Below are 27951 nucleotides of genomic sequence, written 5' to 3'. Positions count from 1 at the left end.
AATTTTGCAAAATGATTAGAGAATAATGTTGGTGTTTTGTTAGAGACTGCATTAAATTTACATATCACTTTTGGTAGAAACAACATTTTGATTATATTGTTTTTCCCCATTCATAAGCATGGAATGTTTTTTTGTTTCCTGTGTCATGATTTAAATCCTTTAATAACATCTTTTAGTTCTTGTATAGGTCCTTCACTTCCTTGGTGAAGTTAATTCCTAGGTATTTGGTTATTTTTGAATTGATTGTGCCTGGTACATGTTACACAATCAAGAAATATTAGCTACTATTATTTTCAAATGCAGTGTTTCACCTTTTTTTCTTCTGGTTCCAATAACTTATAGTTTGTGCAGATTATGTCCATTCTAGCAATAAGTTCATTGTTTTTGTTTTTTGTTTTTGTTTTTCTTTTTTTTTTTTAAGATTTCTTTATTTATTTATACAAGTACTGGGTACAGTCAGAAGCACGGGAGGGTGAGAGAATTCACCAGAACCAGAGCGGGGAACAGAACAGGCAGAACGACGAAATACACTGATGAGGGGAGCAGCAGGTGGCAGGAGAGGTCTGCGCGCCATGTGGGACCCTCGCCGGTGGCTGGGGATCGAACAGGTGCTGCAGAGGCAGCGGGCAGCTGTGCAGTCCAACTCTCAACCGCTGCGCCACCAGGGAGGTTCATTAAGTTCATTGTTAATATAACCTTTCAGAGTTTTGAGTGTCCACATTTTTATATTTTATTGGTAAGTTGGGGAATGATGCATCAGATCAGTTCCTGCATTTTATTGGGATTTTATGGATAAGTTCTAGAATGGTTATCCATCACTGAGGTCTTGGTTTGAATAGGCACTGAATCATTTCATTTTGTAACTGTTCAACTAAGGGATATCCAGGAACCCCAAAATGTTAAGGGTGCATGTTCTAAAAAGGCTTGTTGATCCACATGCACTAAGACCAAAAAAAGCATACTCTTAGTGACTCTTACTGTGAAAGATCTTTGATTGATGTGGAGAGAAAGAGAGCAGAAGAGAGCGAGAAAGAGAAATAATTTCAAATATTCCCAGTAAGACTACAAAAATTACCCATGCCCTTGTGGGCAAACACCCAATCAAATAGGCTTGGCCCAAACTACGGCAGGTGAAGCCCAAATGCTTGCTAAAAGTCTTAATCATTCACCTTCCATTAGGAAACCAAAAGAAGTTGGTTAGGCAGAGAGGTGGGACAGAAAGGGAGACATGAAATTCAAAATGTACCATATAACCTATCATGAGGTCAAGATAACAGCTGCCATTGTCTCTGCCAAGGACCAAGAGCACCACCCCAAGTCTCTCACTCACACGCTCGTCTACACATGTTTCCTTCACATGTTTCTCCTCCCTATGACTCTCTCTTCCTTCATATATATATATATATATATATATATATTCACCTCACTCCTTTCCAGCTGCCCCCTTCAGCATGGCATCTTAGGAATTGTACTCCAAAGTGGCAGCATGCAAGTGGGGGCAGAGAAAATGAAGAAAGTCCACTGCACTGCAGTGCTTCTCCCTCTTTCGTGGAGATATATCTATAAAAAGTTCAGTCCGTGCTTTTATGCCATTTGCAATGATTCTAGTTTATCTCTGTCCATGCTTTTCTGCCTCATTTCTTCTTCTACCTAGTTCTGTGATTTTGGAGCAGTTGCGTCGTTTGAAACATGCCAATACCCAAAAAAACTAGTGAAGCCCAGGAAGAAAATTATGTGTGTGGTTCAAAAGGTCCCCTGAGAGTGATAGTTACTAGGAGGAACTTGGTTCAAAGCCAAGATCTTTCTAAAGTATCCAAGTAAGTAAATAAAGTTTCAGATATTGAGTATATCAGTGGGGACCACTCAGGAAATAAAAACCAGAACAGTTATTTGAAGAAAGAAAATTTGATCTAATGAATTATTAACCATGTACACATAGTTATTAAGTAAATGGAAGGATAGTAAGAGAAATCTATGGTATCATGAAGATAGCAAATCCTGGAAGTTGTTACCCTCCCTGGAGCTGAGAAAAGAATGAGAAGAGCCTGGAAATATAACATGTAGAAGCTTAGAGGACGAGACCTGTGAAGCTGAAACTCAGCCATCTGAGGAAAAGGGGTGCCATTCAGCAGTGACGGTGTCTCTGAGCTCAAGGGGGGGATTTAAGGGGCTGGGATCCAGATTTCTAACTAGCCAGTTGGTGTTGGTGTCTGTGAAAGTGCAGGATAAGGTGATTCTGCACATGTTGGAAAAACTGCACTGGATTTAGCTGCTGCTCTGGAAAAGGACCACTGAATGGATGAAGAGGCATTGCTGGGGTAGTGCTTAAAGGAACTGCAAATGACAGTTCCTTCTCCTGTGGAGAAGGCTAACTGGAAAAGTTTATTTTCTTCCTCCCTGCAGGCTCCCCCTAGTGGCCTCTATTGGCAGAGCTTCCCAGAATTCCCTTGGCAAAGAAGAAATGTGGCTTGCAGTGTACTAGCTCTAGCATCTAAGGCAGAGTTGGAATTGAAGCTGAGAGACAAAAGCCATAGCTGAGACAGTGAGTCAACCATGTAGTAAAGAAATAGTAGAATGACTGCTATACATTATGCTATTACTATGTGGCAGCATCTTGCATTGTCACATTTACTTTTTATTCAGTCTTCTCATGTAGCTATTTTTATTCTCATTGGTGAAGAGATTAGGGGTTACTTGCTCACAGCCACTTACTTAAGGACTTTATTTGTTTAAAGGTCACTCAACCAGTAAGACACTAGCCAGGAATCAAAGTCAGTGTAAAACTTCTACACATTTCTTGCCTCCTCGAATGGAGAGCTTCCATGTTATGGTTTCTTCTAAGGCTGAGATGCATTTGTGAGTAATTAATGTCTCTGTGCTCATCATTGTTTGATTTTGTTTTATCTCGATAAAATTATTATTTCACAGCATTTCATTTAGCTTGTTAGGCATGTGTGTATAACTGCTGAGAGCTGCAGGGACTGGGCAAATTTCCAATTCATCTGAACTAAACAGATAGTTGAATCGGACAATTTGAAGTTGAGAAAAATATATATTAATGTGAATTATTTGCTTTGGCCATCCACTTTGTCGTTCAAATTGCCTGGAACATTGCCTGGTTGCCAGTTGACTCTATGCCAGAGAATATCACTGTAAATGTTTGGCAAACTTCCTTCCTCTTGTACCTCATCACCAGAGGGTAGCTCTTCTCAGTAAACTCTCCCTTAGGAAAGTAATTTGGGTAAACGTATTATACAATTTTGCCATAAATAAATCTCTGAGTTGCAATGTGATTGTGTGGGACAGGGTAGAACTATCAGCCTGTATAGATATCCAGATTAGTGGAGATCTCTATTTATGTAATACAGTCTTGCTTTTAAGAATAGACTTGGGACATCAATTATCAGCCATACCTTACTGTAGCCTTTATTTAGTAATATTTGTACATATTGTAGATTCTCTATGCAATAATAAATGAAGTTAATGTTTTTGTGTTTATGCTTGAGACCAAAAAATAAAAATTCTCTGAGACAGAATTTGGTTAGAAGACAAATTATTATCTGTCATTGGAGATAATTTGAGAGTTGAGATTTGACCCTCAATTATCTCAGCTCACTAGTTTCCAGTCTTCCAAATCTACTTTACTCAAACTCACAATAATCATTTTTCTATAAATAATTCTATAAATAATTCCAAAAATTCTATAAATAATTGATACTGCAATATTTCAAATATAATCTCCACATAGTTCCTTCTTCCACTTCTCTCCCCAAATTATAGGGATTTCCTCAGAGTTTTCTGAAACCAAGGAGTCCCATGAAAAATAATTTAGAAGAATGATAGTAAAAGAGACAGGTTATATATAGAAAAAGTTTAGGTTTTAAAAAGTTAGGGTCTTTATGAAAGCCTGCTACACCATTGCATTGATAGATCATAAAACTACTGTTCTTACATATTTAATAGACCCTTTTGTAACTGGATTGAGTATCTCCTTCCTTTGAGTCTCGAGTACAGGGCATGAGCCTTCTCTTCATCTGTATAATAAGAGCAATCTCTCTTATTTGTTGATGATTTTAGAATTCGCAAAGTAATTTTGGTTCATATAACCTCATATACACATAACAATATACAATTCTAATAGGAAGGTATTACTCCTTCAAGCGACAAATGATATTATAAGAAAATGGAGCCTCAGGTAGACTCTTTTTTTTTTTATAAATTTTATTTTTATATTTCCCATATAATTGCAACCCCCATATTTTGACCCCAATCCCTCCCCTCCCTGCCCCCCACCCCCCTAGGTAGACTCTTTTACCAAGTAATTATTAAAATGAAATTTTCTGATTTTAAAATTAGCGGGCAGTCTTCTGTCCTCTGAATCACTGCAGATTCAGAGATTTTTCTTCTGAGTACTTATATAATGTGTGAGCTGCTGTGACACCAACTTCAGCAGAATCCTAAGGTCCTGATTCTTCTCTTCCTACTTTATTTTTTTTTAAGGCATGTTTTATTTATTTATTTGTTTGTTTGTTTGTTTATGCAAGCACTGGGTACAGTCAGAAAGCCGGGAGGGTGAGAGAATTCACCAGAGCCAGAGCGGGGAGCAGAGCAGGCAGAAGGACCGAAGTACACTGCTGAGGGGAGCAGCGGGTGGCAGGAGAGGTCTGCGTGCCATGTGGGACCCTCCTCCGGTGTCCGGGGAGCAGCCGGGGATCGAACCGGCGCCACAGAGGCCGTGGGCAGCTTCGCAACCCAGCGCTCAACCACTGCGCCACCGGGGAGGCCCCTCCTCCTACTTTAATCACCAGTCTCAGCTGCTTCAACCAGGAATGGTCTCCCAAAAGAACCCATAAGCAGAAGTTGTGCTCTGTTTCAGTAAATGTATGTTGTTTAAAACGGCCTTCAGATTAGCCCCCTGACATCTTAAAATGCTATCTATTGTCATCTGAAGCTGTGGAGAAGGATAAATAATAAATCTTGTTTCTTTCTGAAAGAGATCATTTAAATTTTCTAAGACCTATTTGACCTTGAATACATATTAACACATTTGCCCTTCACTTCCCTTACTCATGTCCAACCTCTAGAAATCCTTAGCTACTAATCTTCCTAGGAAAAAACCATTTCAAAGGAGAAAAAAAATACTTAGAGAATTTCAATACATGTTATGGATGGGAAAATAGGAATGTGCTGTTAAAAGAGTGAGTCCTTTGCCAAAGGTCATAGGAGCATTTTAAAATTGCCTGTGTGTTGTGATCATTTTGAATTCCTTTCAAAGATTTTGAAAACATTTACAACAGTTAATATTTTAATCTTGAACTTTCTACTATTATGTGGAATTCATAAAATATGTCCTCTGGCATATTCATATGTTGAGGATTTACTGCAAAATTTTATGTGAGAGTCTACAAAGTTACTTTGAGGACTTTTAATAAATACCTGGGAGACACTAGTGGCATAGACCTTATAATTTTGGAGCTAGATGCTAACTCATCTGGTACAAAAATATTAAACTGACCATAGAAATGCATAAGATAAATCATTAACCCATTATTTCTGAAGATTTATTCCTTGAAACAACAGATGATAAATTTAATTCAGGGTCTCTAAACCAAAATGACTCATCCACTATTAATTATAATTATAATTAAAACCCTATCATGGTAGGTACCATATAGATAATTCCTAAACCATATTAATATCTATGACCTTGAGATCATTGGGGAGCTGAACCACAGTACCCATCTCTCCTTTCACACAGAGCACTCTGTTCTTACTCTCAGCAATACTATCACATAGTCCTCTAGCATCAATGGAACAAAATGTGCTTTAATTGGCTCTGTCTATAAAGTCATAACAAGAACCATGTTATCTTGTTTGAAAAGATGTTTAAACGACATATGCCAGTCTCCCAACCACTGGACAACCCACTGCCCATAATAAATAATGTCAAATCCCTGAAAATCATAAAATCCAATTAGCTATTCAGGTCATAAAATGGGATTGCATTTGTCACTTAGTGATCTATTGATGACTATTAGCACTCTATCACTGACATGGCCTCAGACTGTTTTAGAATGAAAAATATTTTACTCTTATCAGCCAACTTATTTTAGACTCTTCATCCAAATGGTAAGATTGTTCTCATTCTCTTTTTATCTATATCTATTTTACATACTCAGTACTTCTGAGAACCAGTCTCCCCTGACCAAACGTCTGCATTGAAAATCTCCCTCTTCCTCACCTGATAAGCAGTAAGCAGTTGGTTAAGATTAAGGGGAAAGCCTTGCCAGAGAACTACCAAAGAAACAATCAACTTCTGTTTGCATACTCCTTTCCAGATACGTTTCATGTGAAGAGGAGTAGAACATTAGGTCAAACACCCTGAAATTTGCCAGGAGGCTTCCGGTATTCCAAGAAGGGAGAAAAATTATCCATCTATCAATCTCAGATATTCATGATGGATTTTCCACCAAAGTTAAAGATGAAAACACTTGCCATGATATTGTCTTAAGACTGTAGACATGTTAGGTAGTGTTAGAAATGAATCTCTTAGAACTGAGAACAATTATAAAAAGTGAAACCAAACCAAAAATTGTTTTCTTAAACTAGAGATGTGAGTATATAAATAACTAGTTTACTTTTTCAATAATATGATTCCTATCTATATCCACTTCTTATTTCTGAGAAGTTGTCACTCTGGAATATTTTTAAAGATGTAAGCTTTCACCAGGACATCCAGAAGGAAGACTTATCTTGACTGTACCAAAGAAAGACAGGTATATCTGACCAATAAATGAGGCATGAAGAAGAGCAGACAAATGTGTATATAGGATTTAGGTTTGAATTTTATTGTTAAATCTTATTAAACATAAACTAAGATAAGTGATAATAATTAAGCTAGTCAATGTGTCCCTTATTTGGTCACTTATGATTACCATGGACAGAGAAGTAGATTCTGCTGATACAGCCACAACCCTGGGACTACTTACCGGCTGCTGTGCATAATGCTACAGTCTATAAGACAAAATATACTGCTGGGAAATTTTATACTGCATTTTTAACATACTATTTCCACAGTTGACATTTCAACATCAGGATTGTTTGCTCTCCTGGGAAATACTGGCATCTTTTGCAAATTTCAGTGACTGTTGAGTAATTGCTGTTGGGACGTTTCTTGCTTCTCATTTGCTGATTTAGTCTCACCACCTCATTACAGGTCTGTGATTTCTTTTCCAAAATCTGACTTTCATCTGCAAATGAAAAAAAAAAAAAAAAGATCAATCCTTTTGGACCTGGGAGACTATAAAACTTGGTCATTTGGCAACACATTCATTCTCGTTCTCTCTCTTGGTCTCCCTTGTGTGCAGTGTTCTACATTTTTAGATAAGTGCTAGGGTGAAGAATGAAATTGGTGTCCAAGGAACAAATTGAAGCTTGCTGGCCTATCTGGGAATTAAATGAGCTTTTACTTAAAAGGAACCTATGATGACCTCCTCTGGCAGCACATTCTTACACCACATGGACAGTGAGGAGTGTTTTCCTAATGACCTGCATTCAAAGGAGAGATGGTATTTCCCTGAAATGGTTTACTATATAATTTGTCATAAATTAAATTCAGTAATGTCAATCTTTCCAGCATCCTAATTGCATGATCTGTTTATGTTCTTAATAGCTGATGCTCTTAAATAATTCCTCTCTAAACTAAAGTTTTATCTACACGTTGCCAGAATGGGCCACCAAAGAATAGGGTAATTTTGTTCACTTCTTAGGATTATTATGAAGTTGTCACATTCATCCTGAATTCACAATCATCCTAAGGCAGACCACAGCCACTCAGGGAGTTTTTTACATATATCTGACCCATAGTCATTTGTTCTGACTTTACATTATATTAATCAACAGCAGAGATTGATTATATTGCAGGAAGCAGAAAGGTCAGAAGAATAAATCAACTACCAAATCATGAATGAGGAGCACTATATTCCTTTGAAAAGAAGGTTCTAATAGTGTTAAATAGGACAGAAGAGGGTTGGAGGAAATGAAATGTAAATTAATTAAACCCTTCTCATCTCAGTTCGAACACCTCTTCCACAAGAAAATCCTCCCTTACTCCCAGACTAAATCACTCTGTATTACACTCTTTATAGTCTTTGCTTTAAGGTTCATAGAATATATCATTATAAACATGAATTTACCTGGAACAATTCTTGCCTTTCTCTGTCTTTTTTAAAGCAGTACTCACCAGGTAGTAAAGTGTAGTGATAAAGTATGGCATCTAGAGCCTGATTTTGAATTCCATCTTGGCTTCTTACAGTGTGACACTAAAGTTTGTTCCTCTGTAAAATGGGGATGTTAAGTGCTTCCAACGTTATAGGTTATAGAGTTGTTGTAAGTACTAATGAATTAATAATGCAAAGCACTTAGAATACTCGAAGTATTTATCCCATAAGTGTTACCTATTTTTTATATTATATTATATTATATTATTAATATGTGTTTCCTCCTTATTAGTCTAAGCTCCATGAAGACAGAGGACCTGTCTATTTTGTTCATTCCCATTGCATTCTACAGTATGTTATAGTATCTGGCATATAATAATAATTCAACAAATATTATCTGAATTAAAATATATCAAAATATATTGCCTTGAAACATGAGTTACTCTGGAATATGATCTCAAACACCAAAGGATCAAATTGTTTCTCTGTAGCATTATATTAAGGTAGACTATCAGGAATTCCTGCACAAGAATATTTTAAAAAACATGATTTGATCTACAGGCTATCCAGTTCTGCTGTAAAGAGCTATGTCATGAAGTTGTGTTTTTTTTTTTTAAAAAAAAACCTAAAATGCCTCATCATTTTAAGACAATAGCCAAAGCAGCAAACTATTTGAATATAATGGTTCCTAACATCCAGCAAATATAGTTGCTTGCATTATTAGACTCCTTTTAAAGGAAATCCTTCGCCTTGTGTTTAAACCAGAGAGAAAGCTAGAAATAGAGCCACAAAGGAGGTGAATGTTTAGATAAAGAAATTTTGAGATCAAGATAGAAATCAGGATGGAGATAGAAACGGAAGTAGAAGTAGAGGCAGTAAGAGCATCAGGAAAGCTTAGAATGAGACAAGGGCAGCAAAGATTTCTACAGGTCAACCACCCTGAAATAAAGCCACCGGGATAATTTCTAATAAATGCCTTATTCACAAAAAAAAGTTTTTGAAGTTTCCAGTAGGGAGATAAGTATTAATATGTGATAGAAAGGTATTCTGAGTTAGTCAGCCAGCAAATGCCATTAACCATTATTCTAGGCCCTAAAGATAGAGTAAGAATCAAGTATCTGGACCTAGAAACTTTCATTTTAGTAGTAAGAAAGTATTTAGCATACTCATCAAAAAATAAGGCAATTCCAATTATTGACCAGTGCTCTGAAAAAGATAGAATCATGTTCTCTAAAGAAAATGGTAGATTTGATGTGGATGAAACAGTGGGGAGCCTACTAATGTTAGACAGCCCTAAAAATTTGAGTTGGGGCCTGCATAATGATAAAGAATCAGCCTTCTGGGGAAGAGCATTTCCACCTTGCCTAAAAATGAAGGAGCAGCAAGCTCAAGGCAGGAGTTTCGTGGCTTTAAGACCACCTGGGTGGGAGAAAAAAAAGGAGCAGCAGAACCAGATCATTTTGGGCACAAAATAAAGGGCTTACATTTTGCTTTCACTGCAGTAGGAAGTTATTGAAGTGTTTTAAGCAAAGGGATGATGTGAATTTAGGTCTTTACAAAAGATCCCTCTGCCTGCTCAGTGCAGAATTCTTTGGCTGGACAGATCGCAGTGGAGACTAGTGAGGTGATCGCCACATTGGCCCAGGTACAGCTGATGGAGGTTTGCTGTGTAAATAGTGAGGTGATGAAAGCAATTGAGTTAAGGATTTATTTTACAGTGAATGGGACTTTCTGGTGATGAATGAATGATGTGAAGGAAATAAAGAAATTAAAAGCTGATTTCTTAGCCTGGAACTGAGCAATCAGTATAGGCAATAGTGCCTGCATGGTGACTTGGAGAGGATTTCAATTAAGGGATGTGAATTTGCCAGAGATATCTGGAATGGCAGTAAAGGACAGGACACATTGAATCTCTTAGAATTCTTTAAATTTCAGATAGCTAACAGGAATCAAAAAGAAAATAAAACTTTTTCACCATCTAGAAACAGAACATTCCTATTTGGTATGATTTGGTAAATTATGTTTCGGTTCTAGGAAAGCTCAGGTTATTTTGTCTTATAAATTAATGGTGCTAGCATGCCCAGATACAAAACATTACCTACAAATCACACCAAATAGAAACTTTCTACTTTCCAGTAGGGGAAAATCTGTCCAAGAAGTCAGTCAAATAGGCAAGGTCCAAGCTGGAGAATAAAGGGTATAGATGGAACTTAAATTTAATATCCTGGAGTGTAGATAAGAGATGAAGTGGCATAACAGTGCTCTGGGCATTTCAAAGTTGGAAAAATGATAGAGAAGAATCGACTGAGAAGGCAAGAAGAAAACGGGTTGATGGGATTGAGCACCCCAGAGGACAGAGGGGTTTAGGAGAGAGGGAACCACTATGTCAAATGGCATTTGGGGGTGAGTCACATGTAGAATGAAAACTGACCTTGGGTTTCAGCAATATTTGGTCATTGACTGATTTAATAAAAGTTATTTCAGTGGATGGTGAGTTCCAATGCCTGCTGGGTGAGAAAAATAAAAAATGAAGAAGTAGACTTTTTAAGCTTCTAAATCTTCAAACTTGTGCTGAAGAAGAGGAGTGAAATATGGAATAGTAGCTGAGATAGGGAGTGGATGATATTAAGAATACTTGTAAGCTGATGGGGGAATCCAGGGGAAAGAAACTGCAGAGGCAAATTCCAAAACAAGGTCATCAGGGAGGTGTGAGAGAGCAATAAAAGAACTCCCCATATTTCTATAATTAAAAGTTTCTAGATGCCTCAGGTGCTAACTCTCTGCTTACTTCACTTCAAGTCATAGCAATCTGTGCTTTATTTTCTTGAGAAAGTATAAGCATCTTTACTCTTCTGCAATATACACTAAGTGGCAAACTAAATAAATCCAGGCCAAGGACATGGTTGGGTTGATACTGTCATTTAGAGTCTAGGTTCCCCTCGCCTCATCCTGCATGCCAAGTATCTTTATATCTTTATTTTTATTTTTTAATTGACTGTTAGTGGGCAACAGACTTTAGTTTTTTAAATTTTATTTAATTTTGTATAGAAGAACTGGGATGCAAGCCAGAGGTACAGGGGTGAGGGGGTGAGGATGGTGAGAGGATTCACCAGAGACAGAGTGGGGAGCAGAACAAGTGGATCTACTGAAATACACTGCTGAGGGGAGCAGTGAGCAAGACAGGAGAGGTCTGCTGTGCCATGTTGGTTAGCTCCCTGGCTGGGGGATCAAACTCAGACCATAGTAGTGATGATAGCTCTGAGACTTAACCCCCAGGCCACCAGGGAGGCCCATCTTTGTATCTTTAAATTCACGTAATCAGAAGTCTGATCACTTTCTTATATATGCAAAATGCTCAGATCCTCTCTAGGAGGCTCCTACTGATGGGTGTGTTATTTTAAGTTTTAAAATTCTGATAAAGCTTCTGTCCTTTCCTTAATCTGTCCTCTTCTTTCCTTAACCTAGTCTCTGTTTACTCTCATTTCTTTTAACTCTGTTAAGGTTGGTCAGTGAGATTCAAAGGCATCTCTCCAGTTCTACATCTGTACCTCATTTTAGATAACAGAGAAATAACTGAAAGTCGCCTCAATATTGATACTTTTGTATGTTGCATCATGTTTTCAGTGCATCAGTCTTGAGCATTTAAACAAATTCAATTATGAATAATTTATAAAGCTCAATAAATATTTCTCCACAACCAGGTTTTGTGTAACGAATGACTGACACGCGTTGAGTTTGCACCTATCAGGATCCGCTTGTATTTCTAAGCAGGGCCCGAGGCACAAGTGCACTGGAGCAGTTCTGTCAATCCACGAGGCATTCAGGTGCCACTTTTCTGATTGACATCAGAGAAGATTTGTGTCATCTAGAAGGATGAGATTTTATAGGAAAGCAGATAATAATTACTCTCGCCTCTAGAAAGAAACTGCATTCATCAAATAAGAAGGAAAATGACTCATAAAAATAGACACACTGCTCAGCTAAAGGTCAGCCTTCTCTAACTAAATTTAAACTACACATCACCAGGTATTTGTTCAACGAGACTTTACTGTGGTTCTCTTATTTTCTGGGCACTGTTCCTCCTCAAGATTTTATTATAAAAGTCAAAATCTCTAGCCCCCAAATAATCTAAGGAAGATGAGAGATGAATGAACTGATAATCACAATACTGTGTACAGAGTGTGGAGGGCAGCAGATAAAAAAAAAAAGAGGCAAGCAATACACCTTGAGGGTAAGGCAAGTCAAAAATGTTTCGCTAGAGGAAGGAAATCTGAACACAGCCTTGAAGCTGACTGGGAGTTAATGATGCAAAAATATAATGATGAATGATAAGGAGTGTTCTGGGCAAAGAAAATGACCTAGCCCTGTATGTGGACACAAGAGGACTTGGAGCACTTGAGCAATTCCAAGCTTTCCAGGAGAGAAGGAAATTTAAGATATATTTAGACAATTGAATAAATAGGACAAAATGACACCCCTGTTTTTCTTCACAGGAGAGAAACAAGAGGATAAAAATATTTCTGATATAGAAATGTAATAGTCTGCTTTGATGGATTTTGCATAATCTGGGAAGGTAAACAAGAGATATAATAGTAGAACTCTCCAGGATCATCCAGGACACAGACAGAAAGGAAAAATAAAATCAACATTATGAATTTAGCATTCTGAGATGCCAGCCTATGTAATAAATGCTTTTAAATGTAAAGGCTGAGTTAGCAATTCTCTTTTTTCTTTTCTGAAAAATAATAAAGCCCTCTCAAGGTCCCTGCTCTCTTTATGAATCTATATGTTCCATGGACAAATTTAGAAAGCAGAAAGCCTAAAATATTTTGGTGTGATATCTAAGAGTTTCCAAGAAAATAATGCCAATAGAGTTTAAATAATGCTAAAAGAATGAACATATATAAACAGTAAATAATCCCAAATAGAGATAATATGAGGGCTCATAAGTAAATGAGATGTAAACCCAGAAAATTCATTTTGATTTGATTCTTTTAGCACTAAATATATTAGTAATTAATGTCTCTGTACTCTCAAGACGTGGTGTGATTGCATATGTTCATCGCAGTGGAGAGAAAAAAATTGTGATTTCATAAGTCAGGGTATTCTTTATATCTCTGTTATAAAATGTAATTATTTGTGGTTCAAGCAATACAGAGAGATCATAAGAGGTTTGATTGTTGTTGAACCTAAACTCCTTTCTTTAAAATTCAGGACATAAAATTAGGCACAAGTAGATATTCATAAATATTAAAATTTAGTCATATTTCCTGAAGACCATGATGAAGATAGACCACTCTTAACCCTTGCAGTAGAAAGATAAATGCCTTTAACTTATCCTTACCTCTTGATCTGTAGCATTCCATGACCTGTACAGGAATTTGGGTTACGTGAGTTCTAAGTTCCCTTCCAAATCAAAGGATAAAAGCATGAAGGGCTTGGTGGAATATTCAAACTTAATATTTTTGCCCTATCTGATGATTACTGGGTTTAAGTTGTTACAGGCAATGAACTGACAAATGAGTCCTCAAGGACCAGATGAGAGCCAAATCCTACATTTGAAAACTAGCCAAATCCTACAAATGAAAACTAGGTGTTTTCATTTCATAATCAGTGACAGTGCTCACATTGCTCATCCAGAAATGCTCACATCAATGGTCCTGAAAGAAGATGGTCCTATTCATTCATTGTCCTGGACCTGGGGTCACCACAATGACTTAAGAAGTCTTTGAGCTTGATAACCAATTCATGAACGTTCCACCTTTATGACTAGACTTTAAAAGCTAAATTCAACATTTCCAATGCCATCTTTGAACGAGGATTTGAAAGGTACAAAGAATTAGTTATGCTGATGGGTATTTAGTAATGTAAGTGGAATAAAATATCATTGCAGCCAAGCTTAATAATAATTAGTAGATGAAAAGTTTTGAAATAGGTGCTAAAGTGAAAATTTACTGAGATACTGTTCAATGACATGTTGATACTATTTCTTTTTTTTTTTTTTAAAGATTTTATTTATTTATTTATACATACAAGCACTGGGTACAGTCAGAAGTTCAGGAGGGTGAGAGAATTCACCAGAGCCAGAGCAGGGAGCAGAGCAGGCAGAAGGACCGAAGTACGCTGCTGAGGGGAGCAGCGGGCGGCAGGAGAGGTCTGCACGTCATGTAGGACCCTCCTTTGGTGGCTGGGGAGCAGCCGGGGATCGAACCGGCGCTGCAGAGGCTGCGGGCAGCTTCGCAACCCAGTGCTCAACCGCTGTGCCACCGGGGAAGCCCAATTTCTAGTATTAAACAGGTCAATGTCAAGTAGGGAGCAATGAATATGAGTTAATTTTTTTTAATTCCCAAATGAAATAAGAAGCCATTGTGCAATTAAGCTGATTTTATAATTTTGAAATTAATGTAGGAAGCAAAACCAGCATATATAGAAGACATATTACATCATATTTAGTTTATAAACATAATGTAAAAGTTTTGCCCCTGGTCTGGTAGGCAAACTAAAAAGCTCTTCCACAGGTTCCATTTTGCAAGTAGAAATCTACTTCTCCTGAGGTTTAAGTAAGTCTCTTCAGATAAGAGAGAGTGACAGAGAGAGAGTTAACACTAGGTGCCTGGACTTTGCCTCTTTTGGGGTGAAGGGATTGGATCTGGCATTCTTCTTTGGATGGGGATAATTTATTTATTTGTTTATTTTTATTTATTTATGCATTCAAGAGCTAGAGTGTATGCCAGAGATGGGGGGGCCAGTGAGAGGATTCACCAGAGACAGAGTGGGGAACAGAACAGGCAGATCTATTGAAATACTCTGCTGAGGAGAGCAGTGAATGAGAGAGGAGAGGTCTGCTGCACCATATGTGAGTTATCTTCCTGGCCGGGGATCACATTGCAACAGGGTGGTCCCCAGGAAAGGGGGAGGTTCCCTGCCCCACCCAAGGGAGGGTGGAGCTGAGCAGGGAGAGAAGAAGCTGCAGAAGAGACTGAGGTAGGAAGCAGGATGGAGCCAGGAAACCCGGAGGAGGCGCATGGAGCCTAGAGACACGTGAAGAAACTGCGCTTGTCTTTTGGTCGTGGACTGAGTGACACAGATGTGGGTGAGACCCGTGGGGAGGTGACAATGGCAGCTTTTATCTTGATGTTGATTTTGCTCTTTTCCTTCTGGGCTTGTCCGGTTGTTTGTGACCCTTTTCTGTGGGTCCCCACTGGAAGATGCTTTAGACTTGTGGCAGGCTTTGGGGCCTTGTTCTGGGCCGATCCCATATGGATGGACTTTTACCCACGAGGGGACGGGTAACTTTGGGTGCTTCATTTAGAAACTAAACTCTTTGCCTTACCTGTATTGTTTCCTAGTTTTATTAAAGTTCCTTCCCATTAAAGTCTCCTATGTTTTGTGTTGATGCGGCAGATGGCAGAACCCATGTAGAATAGGCAGGTTTGCGGGGTTTTGGGCTGCTCCTCTCCCTGTCCTATAACAAAACTAGTGCTACAGTGGCTGTGGATGGCTTCTTAGTGCTAAGACTTAACCCCTTGCATCACCAGGGAGCTCCTGGGTTGGGATAATTTAGAGAAGGAAGTCCCTCCTATTACATTCAAGGTGCCCATGACTCACTCTTTCTCGCTATTATAAACCAAATTTGGGATTGTATTTGGTGGAACAGCTGCTTTCTGGGTTTGAATCATCTCTGATTACCTATTAAACTTTGTCTAATTATTCTTGATGCTTTATTTTTTCGGTTAACAGGGTGAGCCATGATTTAGATGTATAAAACATGTAGTTGTATCAATTAAAAAAATGACTTATGGAATTAAGAAAATAGTTAATGTTAACTGTGGTATCAGTTCTAGAGGTTATTTAAAAGTAGAAATAATCAGCATTTGACTGAATTTTCACTCTTAGTGTAATAAAGCAAATTAACATGTGACACAAGCCATGTCTTAATAGTTTCAAGCTGCATTGACATAAAATAATCAAATTTCCATAGGAAATTGAACTTGTATGCTTGACAGTTTAATTATCTAGTGTACGTTTCCATAGTTCTCATTATAATATGCAGAGTTTGTCACTGAGAGTGTCTAAAACAGTAGTTAGAATACTTCAGTAAATTTTAATTATCTTGCAAATCATCTGCCTGCTGATATATATAAATAAATGTTTAGGGTCACTCAAATACAATTTGACCAAAATCTGGGTGATGTAATGGAAACTAAAGTCACTTTTAATCCAACATCTTTGATCTGAAATCTCTTAAAATGTAGCAAATAAACTTGTCCTTTGTAATATAAAGAGAAAAAGCTGGGTATCCAAGTGGAAAATTATATCTAATATTTTACTCCAGAAATACCCCCTCTACCTTTATCAAAGTTGTTGTTTTGACCACCCTCTACTGTCCTGCAAATGAAACTATGCAAAGTCTGGGGTTGTCAAGGTTAGTGGTGCCTCACCCATGCACTTACAACTGCAAAACATAACTCAAGTACAGGAGTGCAACAGCAGTGCGTTTATTCACAATGGGGAAATTGCAGGGAAAGAAAGAGTTTCTAAGACCACAATGGCTGGGTGTCCTACCCTAGATGTTATCCACAGTGTCTAGAAGTCCAAATCAAAATGTATTCATGCAAGATGGTGTTGTCCCTTCAGGGAGAGCCTGGAGCTGGTGGCACACCAACAACTGGTGGACCAGGACTCAATTGCAGTGGCAGCTGAAGGTGATCATGGGTGGTGCTGCTGAGGAAGCACCACAGCAGCCAGCAGTAGTAAACAGAAGGCCCGCTGAGTAGCCCCTCCCTTTTCTCTGAAGCAATTGGTTGAAAATTATTATTTTTTATCATAGCTGAAGTAATGGAATTCACTTTACCCAGAACAGACCTGATTGCCAATCCAGTCTTCGGCCTCCTCAATACCCCTGAAGTTGATCCATTGTATTTGTAGGGTGATCCTTGATGGTTTTTACTCTTAGTCTAGATAAAATTGTGACTTGAGAGTTATATCCTTTTTTTTAGCTCAAAGTATGCTAAAAAGGGTTACAGGTTGTTGATGAAGGTAGACTCCATTGACACAAGGAAAGGGGAGAGTAGATGACCTGACAATGTGGCAGAAAAGAAGAAAACTATACCTCTGAAGAGGCTCAAGAGCTCCAGCATCAGCACAAACCCAACTTCACTTGGTTCAATCAACATAGAAGCCAGCTGGTTCCATAGTCACTAAGTACATCACAGTCCTGCAACCAAGCTAGTGTTGACAGTAGAATCCTGTGAGTCATCCCAGAAGGACTAATTTTGCCTGCCCAAGGAAGCATGCTAATTTTATTACCAACAACTTTAATAACAAGGCTGATTGCCAAGTACTTGCTGCATGTCAGGCATATGATAAAACTTCCCTTATCAGATTCTACCTTCTAACCCCCTCCCCTCTTCCCATTCATACATGGTCCCTTGAGTTCCACATGTACAGAGGTTGCATCTGGGTAGGGTATCTTGTATAAGTGGGCAGAGACAACATGACCCCAAAGAGAGAGTAGTAACCAAAGACTCTCAAAATTATCAAACACTCAGGTAAAAGAAACAGTATAACCATGCAGAACAAAAGGCAGAAGTGGAGTGGAAGATAGTAGAATTGAATACCAATAATTACATAGAAGTAAACTGTGAAAAATGCATGATCAGAAAGTCAGTGTTGGAAGCTTGAATGATAGCCACAAACTGGACTGCTATGCTCCGTCTTCCCTTTCTGGTCATCAGTCTGGGTGAAGGCAGACTGAGTTGGTTCAAAGAGAACATCATGCTTCTGCTTTTTCTTCTGTCTATGGACATGCACCTCTATATCCTGTCCTGGCATATAGTATCTGCTTTCAATGCATGGTGTTGAATAATAAATCAGCCAGATGTATTTGAAGACAATGGTGTACATACCAAAGCTTCCTCCTAAAAGTGGGCTAAACTACCAGTGCCTGCCCTATTCCCCAGTGGGAGCCCAGTCTTCCCTATACTGTTGTGATGAAATAGACCGAATCCAGCATGAGTGGTGATATTAAATGAACTTGACCATGCACCCATAATCCTACCTTCTGAACCACTCATTGTTTATTACTACACTGTTATATATTGTTTCATATATCACTCAAAAAACCCAAAGGATGTATCTTAAGATCTATGATGAAACCCAATACATAAAGGTTGAACACCATTATGTAATACCATTACAGATTATAGTTTCAACCATGAAATTCAATAGAATCTAAGTGAAAAATTTAAGTGAATTTTCCCAAATTTTCTTGTTCTCTCAAACATAGAACTATACCAATGTCGATCATAATCCTGATGCTATAATCCTAATCACCATAATCCCAAAAATTTTGAAAATCACATTCATGAAAGATCAAAGTCCCAAAAACATTCTAGAAAACCAAATTTTTAATTCTTAAAATACATCTATTTGTATTTTCTAAGGGAATTTATTTGAGAAACTTCAGTTTTTAACTGTGTCATTTATCAGCATCGGCATTCCTTCCAGCTGATGAAATTCCAGGAGCTTTTAATAAATTAAAGTCATATTTGCTTGATGAAACCAGAGAAACTACTGACTGGTTCAAAAATAATTATGTGCACAGTAGGATAAGAAGACACACAACAGTGTTGCATATATGAGTGCAGGGTGGATTTCTGTGTACCCAGAACAATGTGAAAACTTGGCACAGAAGGTGGGACAATTTAATAGGGAATGCTCATGCCAGTGTCTATTGAATCATAGATTTTTAAAAGAGCAGCATCACATAGAAGACTGAATGTGAATTTGTTCTCCAAGGAGAACCATGCCCTAAAAGAAAAAAGCTGTTGTTCTTTGATATGTTAGACTTCAAAATACAGTTACTGATTGTGAAAGTCAGTCAGCTGTTACAGACTAACTCTGTGCAATTGCCCATTATCTATCCCTGTGATACACTTTTCATATTTCAAATTTTCCTTTTCTTACAATGTTCTATAATGTATATTTCACCTGGGAATCATTTCCCATCCTGGAGGTATGCATTGTGTAGACTTTTCAAAGATTTCTAATTCAATTGATGCATTTTTTTTTTTTTTGCAAATTTGACTCTGAGAAGGTACATCATCACAACTTAACTTTGTGTGTAAGCATTGTGTGCATAAGAACATTAAAATTTCTGCCATAAATAGATATTTTGTACATCTGCATTTATGAATAACAAAATTTCTTCTGATATGTGTTTTATTCTGTAAAGTGACCTGTAAAATATGTCCTGGTGGCGCAGCAGTTGAACTCTGGGTTGCGAAGCTGCCCGCAGCCCCTGCAGCGCCGGTTCAATCCCCGACTGCTCCTCAGCCACCGGAGGAGGGTCCTGCATGGCGCACAGGTCCTGCATGGCACGCAGACCTGCATGCCACCCGCTGCTCCCCTCAGCAGTGTACCTCGGTCCTTCTGCCTGCTCTGCTCCCTGCTCTGGCTCTGGTGAATTCTCTCGCCCTCCTGCGCTTCTGACTGTACCCAGTGCTTGTATAAATAAATAAATAAAAATAAATAAATAAATAAATCTTTAAGAAAAAAATAAAATATTCTGTCCTGCGTTTAGAAGCTTCCCAAATAAATCCTTTTTTTTTTAAATGTCAATAAATATTTCTTAAGGAATTCTTTTAAATTATTTTTTTCCAGAATTATGTTTTTGGGATTTTGGTCTTATAGGATTGTGATTTTCAGGATTTTAGACTGGAGGGATTTTGATCTTTCAGGTTTACAACATTCAGGATTCCGTCTTTGTAGATGATGACCCAAACTCAACTATACAACTGACATTATCAAATTGTTGTTAATGTAGAAGCACAAGTCTTTTCATTTCACAAGAATGAAAATGGGAGGAGAAAAAGTCAAGAAAATGGCCGAGGAGCCATGTGCACCCAGGGCGGCGGGCTCAACCCATGAGGTCACACAGGGCACATAGTTCTAACATATGCCATGCCGCACCTTAAAATTGACTGCATTCCATGGGCCTTTAGGATTATTTCAAATAATTGGAACTGTAAATATTGAACAAACCACCTCAGAGTTCTACTTCATGAGTTTATCAGAGGGCGCAGTGCATAGTAGTGACCAAAACCGCAGGTTTCCAGAACCTACCCAACTCTGGGTTTGGGACACAGGCTCTATTTTTCAGTAGTTACACAACTTTGGGGAAATTACTCACTCTTCCTGAGTTGGTTTTCTCACCTATAAAAGGAGACCAGTCATCATAATCACCTCACAAGGCCATTGTGAAGCTAAAACAACATGTATAAAGCAGCTGGGACATCAGTAGGTATTACCTCCTCGTTTGTGCTATTTTTATTAGATTACAGCTTCTGGGCAGGGACTAGGTCTAATATTTGCCTGAATCCTCAATGCAACCACAAAAACAGTTAATTTATTGAAAAGTCTGGGCTTCTAAAGGAACAAGCTTTAATTTTCAGAAATAAAAGACTTCTATATAATATAGGTCAAATGAGAAGTGATGTAATGAGAAACAGAAAACCTCCCGCAGCCTCTGGCTGGGAGAAGCTGTGTGGAAAGCTGGTTCTAAGCCCCTTGAACACCATTAATAATCAGCAGACTTATGAAAGGAAGGAAATTTTATCTCTGTTAAAAAGTAGTAGAAATATTATGCTCACTTGCATTTTTTGAGCTTTGGTCTAGAAGCAAAACTAAATGGCTTTGCTTGCCTGGGAAAGAGCTGAAACATTTTTCCCTTCTTAAAGCAAACCCGCTCTGTTACCTCTTTTCTTCTGTCAGGAATATCTTTAAGTGTCCGGCAAGCTCTTTACTGTGGTTAATACTGGGTTTGGGAGGCGGAGTTGGTTATTTGTTTCTATATCATCTAGTCTTCATACTCACTGCCTGGAGTTTAGTGAGGAGGGCATGCAAACTGAGTTAAATTTTTTTTTTATTATTTATCTTTTTACCATAAAATGTGCCAACCCTGGTCCCTTGCACCTGCCAATGCATGGGGGCTATGTCCTTTTCTCTCACCTTCTCTGGCAGCATAGCCTCTGGCAGCTGGTCAGTTGCTAGAGAAACTGGTGGTTACCAAGAAGCACCTCTAGGAAACTCTCCTACCGGCAAAGGATCAACACAAGAAGCAAAATTGTCAATTTAGAATCCTTCTCACTTCACATGAACAACCAGCCCTAGTTTTGAATTTTTTTACTGATTCAGAAAAATAGCTGAACCTGTGCTCTCAGATGGAGGATTCGAGCAGTTAGCACCAAGAATTCCTTCATGTGTGAAGTGACACAGAAACAAGCTACCAAAGAATGAAGGGATAGTTTTGTCATTGTTTTATTCATTTTTTTATGTTGCTTAAGGGAGGAGACTACTGTGAACATCGCCTCTCCCAGCTGAGCTGGAGCTGCCTTTACCTGCTAAGGAGCTGGTGTAAATGATATTTGTAAAAGATATCTATGGTAGAGATTGTTGTGTGAAAATAGATGAGAGAAAGAAAAACAAATGATAAAGAAAAAACCTGGATTGCAGTCATTTTAGAAGTACTTCCAACCCAGGATTTCAGTCTAAGCAAATTATAGCTGGAACCTCACTCTGGCTGGGCACTATCACATGCTCACAGCTCATTTTCAAACTGAGTCTATAAGTCAGAAGGCAGGTTTACCCCAGCCTTAGAAATGTGGAATTATGAGTCAGAAATGCTGTAAATGGCTTCTAGAAGGCAACATGGCCCATGAATGATGGAGTCAGAATTTAAGAATAAGTTGTCCTAACTATTAAGCCCTAACTCCCATACTTTACAGCTTCTCAGAAGAGGACAGAAAAGCTCAGTTGGGTTATCTGACTACCAATAAGCACTGATTAGGAATTAAGCAAAAATGGTATCCTACAAAAGAGGACAATGCAGAATCAAATGGAAGATATAAAAGCAGGTGGTAGGTGTAGCTATTTTACTGGAACTAGAAAGATAGGCCCCAGTAGGAGAAAAATGATCAAAATGAGACCATCCTTTTAGTTAAATGTGTTATGTTTTTGTAAGTCATGTTTTGCAATACACAATGATCATGTCTATATAAATCTTTTTTTTTTTAAGATTTATTTAGTTATTTATATAAGTACTGGGTACAGTCAGAAGTACGGGAGGGTGAGAGGATTCACCAGAGATAGAGCATGGAACAGAAGAGGCAGACTGACGAAATACACTGCTGAGGGGAGCAGCGGGCGGCAAGAGAGGTCTGCATGCCATGTGGGACCCTTGCCGGGGATCCAGGCAGCTTCGCAACCCGGCACTCAACCGCTGCGCCACAGGGGAGGCCCATAAATCTCTTATTTTTTTCCAGAGGTTTTTTTTTTTCCCCCAGTGATAATTATCAAACTTTTCCTGGGACATCCTCTCCCATCCAAGTCTTACTATATACCCTATTAGTTTAATTAATAATAATTTCTAAATTTATTAAGTGTTTGTCTACTGACCTATATTCTATCACTCTCACCCACTATGTAGCCTACAGGAAATTTCTTGCAAAGGATTTTGACTCACAGTAAAAGAAAATTATTTTTCTTAATTGAATGTGCTCAGACAAGGATTCTATTTCCTTCTGAGTTAATAAATGTGCTTTAAATTTTATAAACATTAACTTTGTCTATCAGATTTATTGTAAATATTATCTTGTTTCTAATGTTTCTATTACTGTTTTTTTGTTTGATGACAGGTATTTAATTCTGGAAGTAAAATATGCTGAAATATTTAGTTGAATATATATTTTTTTGCAATTTCTGAGAAACTTACCTATTTGATCTACCTTATAATGATTTGATGTTGTATTTTTTAACTCTTTTTTTAAAGATTTTATATATTTTTGCATAGAAGAACTGAGGTGTAAGCCAGAGGTGGCAGGGGTGGTGAGAGAATTCACCAGAGACAGAATAGGGAGCAGAACAGGCAGGTTAACCGAAATTCACTGCTGAGGGGAGCAGTGGGCAAGACAGGAGAGGTCTGCTGCACCATGTGTGTTAGCTCCCTGGCTGGGGATCGAACTCAGGCCCTCGAGGTGGGTGCGCTGAGACTTATCCCCTAGGCCACCAGGGAGGCCTTGTACTTTTAACTCTTAAATGGTCTGGAATTTCTTTTTAATGTGTAGCAAAATTAGGAATTTGTTTTTTCTTTCCAAATCTGTTTTTTTTTTCAGCTCCTAACCTCATACATGTTTTTCATGCATATACAATATGTAATTTATATTTGTATCCTATATTTGATCAATGTACATCTTCACATATATTAAAATCTATTTTTCTATTTACCTGTTAATGTTTTGTTAGTTCTTTCCTATTTTGAATCATTATTGTTGTATAAAAATTGCAATTTCTGACATGGTCTAACATCTTTTAAGGCAAGTTCCAGCTATATTTTTCTTTTTCCAAATTTTGTTACCATTCTTGCCTGATTTGTCTGTGTGTCAAATGTCAGTATTTTACTAGTTATAAATCTACTGTGATGGCAGCTGAAGCAGTCTTGCCTTCCACCACTGAATGATCTTCTGACAATTCTGTGCTTCTCCCACCCTGGCAACTGCATTGCCATGTTGACAACTCCTCTTCCCATCCAGCTCTGCCCTTGACTTGAAATTTCAGCCCCTGAGTACATTCCAGCACAGCCTCACCCCATCGATACTTCTTGTCCTATGCTCCAAAATAATGTACTCTCAGATTGTGATGGGAAGAAAACCTTAAAAATAAATGGGGTAGTGTGTTCTCTCAAATAGAAATAAAGGTTCAATTTAGGGTGTAGCGAAATTGTATCTGAAAATCCCTTAAATTACCTATTTAGCTTGATATATATGCTTTTGTGTATGCAAGTATGTATAATAATTATAGCAATACATAATACTATATATGTCATGTATAACATGGAACTCATTTACGAGAATTATCAGTACTATTTAATTCATATTTTCTCTCTTTCCTCCTTCTGAGTCTGTTTCATTTATATAAGTTAAATGCACTTATGAGGCACTTTCACTTTATCTGCATGGTAGAGACAAGCTTCCTTATTCTTCAGTTGTTCTCTTTTATATATCTGATTTAGGAAGTAAACAATGTGGAAATTATTTTCTAAAATTTATACCTTTTGTGGGTTATAGGTTTCTTCTTTTGTGAAAGCATACTTATAAGGAAGACATAGGTTTTTATTGTCAATTCAGTTTGATGAATTCATTTCCAGCAGTTCAATAGGTCTGATTTACTTTTCATCCCAGATTTTGATGATGTTTTATAAGGTTCAAATGTTGTGTTGTAAGTTTTCATATGTGTGTGCGTATGGCTTTGTCATTCATTTGAAAGAAATTAGAAGATGCTGCACCTAACTATTAGATAAGTATTATATCACAAGATATTTCTAAACTATTATTTAATAAACATTGTTTGAAAAATTATGTCCCTTAAGTCTGCGAGAGGATTAACTTCAACATCTGGAAATTCTTAATACAATTGTTTGTAGGGGTGAGTTTAATTATATGGATTAATCATCATGCAGGGAGGGGGGTCTTTGTTTTACCCCATGTCACACTCTCATACCAAATGCATTTATTTTTGTCTATTAGGGTCTAGAGGAGTTTGTGCAGAAGACTGATATAATCACATTTGTGTTTTAGAAAGAAAGCTGGAAATAGAATAGTGAGATAAATTTAGCTCAATATGATTAGCTAACTTTGCTTCCCTTCTATTTTCATGCCTGCCTTCACTAGAGCTTACTCCTTACATACAAGTTTAGGTAGTGCCTCTGTAAGAAGTATAAGGCTTTGTTCCAGATAGAAGCAAAATACTGTCTTGAAGCTCTGCTGGAAATGGTTTATTACTCAGTCTTTCTATAAAGTGACTAGATAATGATCAAAGCCTGGTACTTGTGGTAAACAAAAGAAAATTCCACTTGACAAATATTATCTCTGGTTAATTAACTTTGCTAGAAGAGATGGTTGAGATGTGTTCCTTGTCCTAAAAAGTCTTCTAGTCTAGTGTGAAAGATAAACACTTAACTAAATAGCTACACTATGATGAAAGGAGTTCTGTAAAAAAAAAAGGGTGAACAAATGATACCATAACATAGACATGAAGCAATTAATTCTATTCATACTTGGTCAGTAATCAGGAGCTGTCAAGCAAAGTCCAATTCACCATAGCAGGAAATCATCAGAACAAAAATATTGTGAGGGGGGAAAAAAGATCATCATCAATACCAGAAAAAATAGCAAACACGACATAAACTAGTTTCTGGAAATCTGCATGGAAGAGCTGAGTTTTGAAGGGTGAAGTTGAATTCACGCAAATACTTCCAAGTGGAAAAATGAGCTAGTGAAATTTGTATAGGTGTGAAAATACTTGCTCTGTTACAAGAGAAACAAAGTGCCTGCTTTGTCCTGTCTTGGTGTGCGTGTTTGGAGTGTTGGAGCTGAAATTAAAGACTGAGAATGATTTGAGCCGTACTATTGATTTTAAAAATTTGTCCTGTGGGTGATTCGGGGGTTGTAGTGCAGAAAAATGATATGATAATATTTGTGTTTTAGAAAGAAAACTGGCAATAGAACAGGGAACTGATGCCAAGAAAGCATTTGGGAATAATTTGTTCCTGCCAACTAAATGTAGAGGTTGCCTTCCATCCTGCAAAAGGGTTAAGCCAGAGGAAGAAATACAAAGGCAGATGGGGAGTATGAAAGCTAAAAAAGAAGACAGAAAGTTCTCTCTGGAACTTTATGCTAATCAAGAAGGCCTTGTTCTCCCTGTGCCTGTTGAATACTGCCCATAGATTATCCTCCAAAAATTCAGCTTTTATTGTTACAAACCTTGCTCAAAAGCTTATTATGGAAGGACCAAAGTTATTAAAGATTCGATCCTACCCACTGTGATTGCTCTCATTTGTTACCATTAGTCATCGTTTTCCTCTTGGGAATCCTCACTTCCCACTCTACCCATATCAAAATTGTTTCAATTCTTCAGAGAATTCAAATTTCAGCTTCAATCTTATTTCTCTTACATAATTTTTGGATGGGCAAAGGGAAGTCATATTTCTTTCTTTTGGTACAATGGTTTAATCTTTACTGAGAAATTCCTCCTCATTTCTCTTTATATATTATTGACCTGAATGTTTGGCAAATTCTCAAATATGGCCCATTAGTCTAATAGCTCCAAGTGGGAACATATTTCGTTCAATTCAGTCAATATTTATTGTGCACCTAACATGTATAGGGCATTGTGCTAAACATTTGCAAGATGTCAATGTGAAAGGATAAATATGCCAAATGTCTGCTCTTGGAAATAACAATTAACAAATGTATTCCCTGGAGGACTATTTCCACTTAACCTATAAGATTAATACTTGGTGACTTTCTAAGTAAGATACTCTTTCTTCATTGAGTTAACAACTTCCATAAGTAGATGAATTTGTTATAAAAGTTACACAAACCTGTTTAAGGAGCACACATTCCACAGCAAGAAGCTAGCTTCAGTAGATAAAATAAATGCAATCTAATCATTGCTATTGGACTGTATACTTTATCTACACATACATGTTTCCCCCAATATTCAAAAGTAGTATTCCGTGAAATCTTTACTAAACCAAAGTGGCATGAACAAAGGAGTTATCATTAATTTATTTGTAAAAATGTTCAAATATTCCCAGACCCCAAAAAATAACCTGCCAAATCATACCAAATAACACATAAAACCTAAAATGACATTAACGTATAATAAAAGCAGGATGATATGATAAATAGGCAAGCTACATGAAGTAGTACCTGGGGACAGAGGCTGGCAGGGCCGTTCTCACTGACCTGACAACATGCTGTGTCTAGAAAGCCTGCTACAAAAACCAATGCTGAACATTATTTTTGCTTTTTGCCTTTTGATGTAAAAATGAAAAATCCTCTTTGGATTTCCTTCAGTCTACTATTTTAAGTCTTTTGAATTGGCTTAATCTGAACTTTGGGAAAGCAGGGAATATAGGTGTGTACGTATGTGTGTATAGTCAATTACTCCAGATGTCTTAGTCCACTTGGGCTGCTATAACAATATACTACAAATAGGGTTGATTGTAAACAACGCAAATTTGTTTCTCACAGACTCAAAGCTGAAAGTCCAAGATCAGGGTGCCAGTGTGGTTGGGTGAGAGTCCCCTTCTGTCACAGAGTGCTGGTTTCTCATCGCATCCTCATTTGGTCAAAGGGACAAGAGAACTCTTTTGGGTGTCTTTTATAAGGGTATTACTCTCCTTCTAGGGCTCTACCCTCATGACCTAAACAATCCCAAAGGCCCCACCCCCTAATGCCATCACATTGAAAATTAGGATTACAACATATGAGTTTAAGGAGAATACAAACATAGGTCCATACCATCACATGTATCAGAAGTACCTTTCTCAAGAGGCTAGAAGTCTAGGAAACTATGATGCATCTATTTTCCACACCACCCTTACACAAGTACCTGAACTGCTTGAGGATTATTCTGCTGTTAGTTTTAAAGGAAGACAAAAGTAATTTCTTTCCATTATTTCTCCTAAGAAGAATGTTTAATGAACAAATTAAGTATAGCAATATTAGAAGTGGGATCCATAAAGGGAACTATCTGTAAAGAAAAAGACACATCTGATAAAAAAAAAAAATTAAAGCCAAATGCATGCTTGTGCCCCTTGAAATTGATACCCTTGTTGACTAGAATTATGGGGAAATCAGTTGTAATCTGGAATCAGTAGTGCCACTGA

At 37.7% G+C, this 27951-nt stretch overlaps 1 protein-coding gene across 1 annotated transcript in view; it reads left to right on the top strand.

Annotated features, from left to right (window-relative positions):
* Window positions 1–27951, top strand: part of GRIN3A (glutamate ionotropic receptor NMDA type subunit 3A) — a gene marked incomplete at both ends in the record, with an annotated part of 150100 nt that overhangs the window by 21947 nt on the left and 100202 nt on the right. The window lies entirely within an intron of this gene.

The sequence above is a fragment of the Talpa europaea genome (assembly GCF_964194135.1).
Source record: "Talpa europaea genome assembly, chromosome: 7".
In the NCBI taxonomy this organism is placed as follows: domain Eukaryota; kingdom Metazoa; phylum Chordata; class Mammalia; order Eulipotyphla; family Talpidae; genus Talpa; species Talpa europaea.
The sequence above is the reverse complement of the archived record's forward strand: the minus strand, read 5'-3'. Positions and strand labels throughout refer to the sequence as shown.